This window comes from Lycorma delicatula, chromosome 4, assembly GCF_047948215.1.
Source record: "Lycorma delicatula isolate Av1 chromosome 4, ASM4794821v1, whole genome shotgun sequence".
Taxonomy (NCBI): domain Eukaryota; kingdom Metazoa; phylum Arthropoda; class Insecta; order Hemiptera; family Fulgoridae; genus Lycorma; species Lycorma delicatula.
Window position 1 is genome coordinate 106231640 of NC_134458.1, and position 8158 is coordinate 106239797.

Below are 8158 nucleotides of genomic sequence, written 5' to 3' on the forward strand. Positions count from 1 at the left end.
AGCAGTACCAATTTTCAGCTACCTCCTAGAGGATAAATCCTTAAATTTTTCATATTAAGTTATTTTTTTTAATTAGATACTTTAATGAATTACTTACATGGAGTCAGGACTAAATTTACAGTTAAGAGCATATCTTCTATGAGCTTCAATCTTATGTTTAGGATTTAATTTTGTTGGTTCTTCAGCAATACCACCAGTTAAAACTCCATATAACAATGTCCTTTATTATTAACTGCTGCCATATAAGCACCTTCAGGATCTATTGTAACTGCTTGAATTGATGCTTCAGCTTCAGGTATCTATTGCAAACAATTTAAAGCAGAATTTAATAAAAAAAATTACTAAATCAACAAAAGTAATTAAAAATAAATAAATGATATAAAACCTACAATGGTGGAAAATCAAAGTTGGAGCTGCAAGAGATATGGTTCTTGATATTTTCGATATTTCCTGATATTTCATCACTAGTACTTTTATGCACACATGTAATAAATAATGTATTATTTGTGTTTTTATTTTATGTACAAGGTAAATAAATGTTTTATCTATCTTTGTTAGCTTTTTGGTTCATTCCCTGGGTTCTGGATTTTTCTTTGTTAGCTTTGCCTTCTTTTTGATTACCAACCTTTTTTACTATGCAATCAATGAACAGGGAAGGATAATTCTTTGCAGGTGCATAAAAGTTGCCTCCCATCGGATTATATACAACATTATTCAGAGAGCTTTAAAATCATTACTAGGTGGTAGCACATATGAAATTTGCAGTTAGTTTTACATCAGTATACACAGAGTTATGTGATAAGTCTTACCAATGGATAGAGATGTATTTACCAAAATATATTGTATATATTTTGGAATATAATTACTCATTTGCAAATATGTAACTTTCTGTGTAGCATCTAAGATACACAGAACCTACAAACAATATATCAAATTATACAGTTAAATTAAATTATACTAACAAGTTAATGATTTGTCACATAGCATGCAGTATCTTAGTATACGCTAATTTGGCTTACAATGGCGCAGACATACCCTCTGATACAACAAGCTCAAGGCAAATACTTAAAACTTGGATATATTAAAAACATCAGGTGACACCAGGGGTGTTATAAGAAATAAAATAGTTGAACTTTTCAGATATCAGGCAACCACTGTCTACAATCCCTTTAGAGGTTTTTGTATTTATTCAGAAATAGAGCAATACATTGCGATTTTGAATCGATTTGATAAAAAATTGCTTCTCTGAAAAATATCGTTATCTGAAACAGGTTCAGCTTTCCTAAAGAAATTTATTTCAAATTGTTTTGAAATTATTATATTACATTTTTACCAATTGTTCATTATGATCAGTTCTTAGATCCCAAAGATGTATGACACCACTTTGGTCGCCGACAATTCTGCTTGATTAGGATGAAGACATACACAGTTAACAGGTGCACTAAGTTGAAATATACTCTGACATTGAAGATTTCTTGATCTAAACAAAACAAAAAGTTCAATATCTTTGTTACAAACAAGACCACATCTATGTAAAAAAATAACTATGTGCAAAAAAATAGGTTCCCTCAAATCAGGTTAGTTTCTTGAGACATTTAGCTGAAAACTCCCAGAATGGAATGAAAATTACCTTATTACCTACAGTATCACTGTATGAATAATAAATATTTAGAAACCAGAATAACATTTTTAAATCTCTGCAACCTTTTGATTAGGGTTTCATTATTTCACCTACCATTTCAACCATCTCATCTTCCTATTTCAATGTGCAAATGCATATTGAAGATCATAACATTAAATTATAATAAAAATTATCCTTTTTGTTCATGATTACCTATTAATCCAGCTAGAATTTGTTTATAGAGACTATTTACTATATTATTTACTACATTATTTACTATTTCAAGATAAAACAAAATAGTAAATGTAGCTCTAGACCCAAAATTCAGTGATTAAAAACTTACTGCAGCACACTTTAAAAGTAATAGTTATAAAACATTTTACCTACCTGTGTATGAGTAGCTTTTGTTCTAGGTTATCTCAGATTGGTATTGAACACAGTTACGATACAGTTTGATATGGCTCTGGTGCCTTTGAAATGAGCTCTCCAAGATCTTTCATGTTTATGATGTGTTCATAGTGTGTGTGAAATTTGAGAGGCATTTGTTCATTTAGAATCTTGATTATATGTGTTTTTACATTTCAAGTGGTTCAAGTACATTGGATTTGTTCTTGAAATGTCATTGAAATTTCTATTAAAGTAGAGTGAAGTCCTTTTATGTGATATCTATCTTTGTATAATTATGAAAGGCACATCAATCCATCCTAAGTTCATTTTCATAAAAAACCATAATTGAAACTGCACAGAAAACAATCAGCATCTAACTCTTACAAATGACCAAAGGAAATTATTTGGTCATGAAATGAGTGCATTTCATGAACACTTCCACGGACTTGCCATGTAAAGAAAGTACGCTTGATCAGAAGAAATGTGCATTTGCTTCTAATAATGTTAAATGTAGATAAAGGATAAAAGAGAAGCAAGTGCAAACATGTCACTGTCACTGCCTCAGTTGACATCTCCAATTAAATCTATCCATAAACGAGTGGCATTTGTTATATACCATAGTAACAATGCATGATATATACCATGTATCAATTTGAATATGAAACCAATTTGATTTAACTTTTGTGAATGAATTTTTGGATATTGACATGGAACAGCACAACAGGTTGCACTGTTTTGCTTTATTAGTGCAATTTCCAAATGTGTTATCCTGTACAAGAGTTGTTTTCATGTGCAATTTGTAGCAGTTCATAAGAAGTATGGTTTTCTGGCCTAAGAAAAAACTCAATTTGAGTGCAAGTAAGAAATGAATCCAACATGTGTCATGATATGGGCCAGGATGGGTCATGATACTTGTACGGACCACATTGTTAAGGTATGAATGATAAATGATTCTTAGTCGCCTTAACTTCAAGAGAAGGGCACCCCATAGAATGAGTGTGGATCACAGGAAGACTGGGGCACTAGCTCAATTTTCTCTTTTTGAATGCACCATTTTTTTAACTAACAATTTATGGTTTACAAGCATTACCATCCCCATTGAAATGACTACTACAGAGCCCCAACCTTACAACACCTGACAAATTATTGTGGGAAATAAGGCCCAAGTATCTTTAAGTAACAGATGAATTGCTTAACAGTGTGGAGGAAGCCTTTTAAATCATAGCTCAGAAGATAAATCACCACATCAGACAGACACCACACCTGGTGACAAATAGATCTGTGCATTTGGCACGATTGCATATACACAGATACACTGTATAAATAATTTCTATGTTCAAATGTATATAAATATGTACAAAGTCCAAAATATATATTTTCCAGAGTTCATGGACTTCTCAGACATATTACAGCGCAAAAGATAACTCATAAAAGTAAAGTTTAGAATTTATATCACGTTCATAAGAATTGATAAAAAAAACAAACTTTTAAAATTCTGTAAATACTTAAATACTTGCACCTGAGATCCCATATTTGAGCACTGCAGTCTTCACCAGTGTACATCCATTTTCCATCCTCTTGGAAACCAACACCAGTAACATTTTTAGAAACTCCTTCATAATTAATGATAGCCGTTGGATAGTAAGAACCAAGGTCGTACATACGAATATGTTGACCTGTTATGTTAAAAAATTTGTAAAATACAGTTAATAGCTGAATATAACTAATAATAGCTGAATTGTAATACACACTTTAATGTAACAGAACAATCGCACAAAGCTATAGTTTTTTTGCAATAGGTGCAGCCCACCTTTTTATATCAGTTACCAGTATTATGGAGTCATTTGCTAAGTCAATGCATCTAAAAATGACAGTGGTGAAATTTTTAATAGCAGAAAAAATGAATGCTACTGATATTCATCACCTAAAAGCCATTTATATGATGAAACTGCTAATGAAAGTACAGTGAGTAAGTGAAGAATAAGAATTTTATGCATCCGAGCTGGTAAAACAAATATTGAGAATGAACCTTACAGTGGTCAACCAGTTTGTAGACATTAGAAGCACCAAAGGAGTGCATCACGTAATGCATTTCCACCCAAACAAACATATCGGAAGAACACTGACACACATTATCATACAACTGGGCGACCATAAAATCTGTGTGCCATGCAAATTCACAGGAAAGATTGAAAACTGAATAGGACAAATAATCTGTGACTGGAAACTGAAGCTATAAGTAAGGAAAAATGCAAATGGCAAAAGTTGTGTTAGGAAATTTGTTCCTGTAGATCAGAAAATTTAATGAAGTTCACTAAATGCTGTTAGCATTTCTCAGTGGCTAGATAATGCCACAAAAACATGAATAACAATTTTACAAAGATTTACAATGAGATTTACAAGCATACAATATTTGACAAAAAAATGCTAACAGCAAATAAAACAGATCAAATATGTCATTTGAACATATTTGAACTAGTGTTTATTTGAACATAAACACTAGTCCCTGCAAAACCATTGAAAGCTGTCAACAGCCATTATAAGCTGCATAAAAGTTAAAATTAATCTTTAAAAATCACATTTTGTCATCCTGATCAGCAAAAACAAAATAGTATCAAATTAATAACAAAAAATTATTTACCTGCAGCTGCTAGTAACTGTTTGTCTGGTGTTATTTCAATAGCATTTACTTGCTGAGGAAAACATTAAGGAACAATAAATACTTTAGTACTATGGAAAGAATTCTTAGTTGTAAGCTAAGAATAATAATAATTATAATAATTATAATTAATACAATATTATATAATAATTATAATTTAATATAATTATATATAATAAAAATAAAATATATCAATATTTGGGCATTTTAAATCACATTTTAAATTCTATCTCCATAATCTTTTCTTTTTCTATTTTTACATTCAGTGGTCCATTTTCTTTATTTCTACATTTCATTACTTTCATTTTCTTTATTTTCATGCGGGAGTTCTTGCGTAGAACTTCATCCATGCCGTTGTTCCTACTAAATCTCTTTTACTTACTCAGCTAGAATTGCTATATCAGCAAATCGTAGCATCTTTATCTTTTCACCTTTGTTTTCACCATCTTTTCATCTAAATTGTTCTAACATCATTAACTCCTCGTTCTATGCAAAGGTTAAAAAGTAACTGGGATAGGGAACATCCTCTAAAATTATGGCTTTTTTTATATAATTACGGCTTCTTTGATTTATTGTTATTATCTCTATTTGAACCCTAATTTTTTTAAAATGCTGAACATTTTATTCCAGTCTGTTTGTTTTTCTTTTTCCTTCTACTATTAATCTGAGCGCTAAAATTGCTTCCCCTGTCCTTATACTTTTCCTGAAACCAAATTTGTCTTCTAACACTTCTTCCATTCTCTCAATTCTTCTGAACAGAATTCTAGTTAAGATTTTTGATGCAAGACTAGTAGACTAGTTAAGCTAATTGTTCAGAATTTATCTGCTCCTGCTTTCTTTGGTATTATGACTAACATGTCTATTCCAGGAGCCTTTCTGCCATTTAACTCTAATGCTCTCAGATCTAATTCAGATCTCAGTATTGTTTCACCCCTTTCATCCTCTTCGATCTCCTCTTCTTCCTATTTAACACCATTTTCTAATTCATTTCCTCCGTATAACTCCATATATTCCACCCACTTGACTTTGCCTTTCATATTATAAATCTGTGTAGCATCTTTAACACAATATTAGATTTTTCAGATCGGTATGTTTTACAGTGAGCGAATGCAATCGAGAGCTAAACGATTTAATTTCTGGATAACCAAGATCTGGTCTATCAAGAGTACCTGAAGCATTAAGCACTCAACCTGCTGAATACATACATTGTTTGAATCGTGAAAATCAGACAAGCGGTTGCCAAGTTTCCAAAAGACGTCCTAAGGGCACTTAAAAATACCTTCTAACAGGTACTACTAGGAGCAGATGGGAGTGATGAGGGGGAGTCAAAAATTTTTTTTTGACTAGGACCAACCATTTGAGATATTTGCGATTTTCATCCAAAAATTCAGATCTAGAATTTTCCCAAAACTTCAGTTGCTGCTGTACAACATTTCTAGTAGCAACTGTATACCCTAATATATATCTACTTAAAATTTCTTTCACTAAGAAAATATGCACGTAAATGAGGTTGCATAAGTTCAAGGGGCATTTTTACACTTAGCAACTCAGGGGCATCTTAGCGACTTGAAAATGTTGCTAAAATGTGTTGCCAGGAGAAAACTTGTATGCAAAATTTCAGGGCAAATAGATAAGCAGAAGTGCTTCAAAATTCGACAGTTCTGTACCATGAACTCACATACACCAAGAGAGAGTTAATAGTGGTAAAAATAAGTTAGCTAATTATATGTGTATCGTTTTATTCAGTTATGAATTTATATATTTTTTTATATAAATATAAGACTAAAAATAATTTAAAAATTTATGATTTGAATTTGTACATTAATTGTAACAAACATTAGTATAAAAAAATCATATGTGGCCACCACATGACTTCCTTGTGCACCTATTAAATTACATTACTTCAAAAAAATAAATTATTAATGAAATAATTTTTTTCTCATTTTTAAAAAATTATAATATTTATTGTAATTATAATATTGTATTAACAGAGGTTAATTAATCATTAATAAATCAAAATATTAAAAAAAATGTTAAAAGAAGGAAATGAAGTCTAATTTGAAACAATTTCCCTTGTAAGATCCAAATATGTCATTAATTAAAATTTCAACTTTGCTATAACTCTGGAACCAGTGAAAATAATACCACTTATGATACATCATTGAAAAGCTCTCATCAAATAAGGGCTTATTGCTGAAGTAAAGAAAAACTTCCAAATTCCAATTTTTTGGGGATTTTGGGTTTTTTTGGACACTTGGTTCAAAAAGAGAGGTGCACAACTAGATGTTACGACAGTCCTAAATTCAAAATTTCAACATCCTGCAGTTAATCATTTTTGAGTTATGCAAGATACATAAAAATGGATAAATGGATATTTCAACAGAAATATCCATTATTTTTTGCGGTCACAATACTTCCTTTACTTCGTACAAGGAAGTAAAAACTTAAATTAAATAATAAACAAATTAGTATAAAAAAATTACTACTAGACTAAAGAAAATTTATACCATATCTATATATTTATTATATTGTTATGTATAACGTCTTCCACAAGTAGCATATTATAGCCCCACGCTAGCTAGGCAACCATCACCCATGTCAGATCTGTGCCATTTCAGGTTGGACAAGCTATACTTATTTATTCTGTACTGAAACAGGTAATTTGGATACTAAACAAGCAAAATCTGGGAAAATGAAAAGATGTGATGCAAGGAAAAATCTTAAGTAGCTTTTATTTATAAAAAAAACATGATTACTGTCTGAACTGTGGAAGGTCTGTTCAATAAAATAGCTTTTGTAGATCAAGAAGGTCAACTACACAGAGCTTGTCAATTCCCTTTAATAAATAACTGCATATAGTCAAAAGTTTTTAGTCAAAAACTGCATTCAATCAAAAACTAATAGCATCTCAAAATTTACTATTTTATTTTAATGTGCATATTCATGAAGGAGTATAAAGCTTGTATTATACCTCATCTTAATTTCATTCTGATAAAAGTAGACCAACTAATCAATTATAAATTTAACAAGCCTGAGCAAGGATCTTTAGTATTGGATTTGAATGCCACAAATATGTTAAGATGAAATACCATAACAAATAAATACCAAACAATAAAATCTATAAATTACTCATACAAGGATACAGAATCCGCATGTTGCATAGTCCTGACATACACCAGAATGTGCTTGCCATAATTTTATAGTATAATCATATCCACCAAGTAGCTAATATAACTTTGTATTGAACCTGGTATATGAAGATAACACTGTACGAGGTGCTAAAACATGAATGCAACACTATCCCACTGCCTACAGTAAATAAGGGAAAAATGTGAAATATTCAGTTCACTATAAGTTGATAATATAAATCCAGTTAAATGTTTAACTGAAAAATTGCCATGACTGGTCTAAGAAAGATTATACACTATGTAGATGTGAGAACAACCTGAAATGAACTCTCAAAGTAAATTTTACACCAAATTAGGTGAATA

General features: G+C 30.8%; 1 pseudogene; it reads right to left on the minus strand.

The window, feature by feature from the left end:
* Positions 1-7887, minus strand: part of LOC142322911 (target of rapamycin complex subunit LST8-like) — a 33701-nt pseudogene extending 25814 nt beyond the window's left edge.
* Positions 7888-8158: the final 271 nt, after the last annotated feature.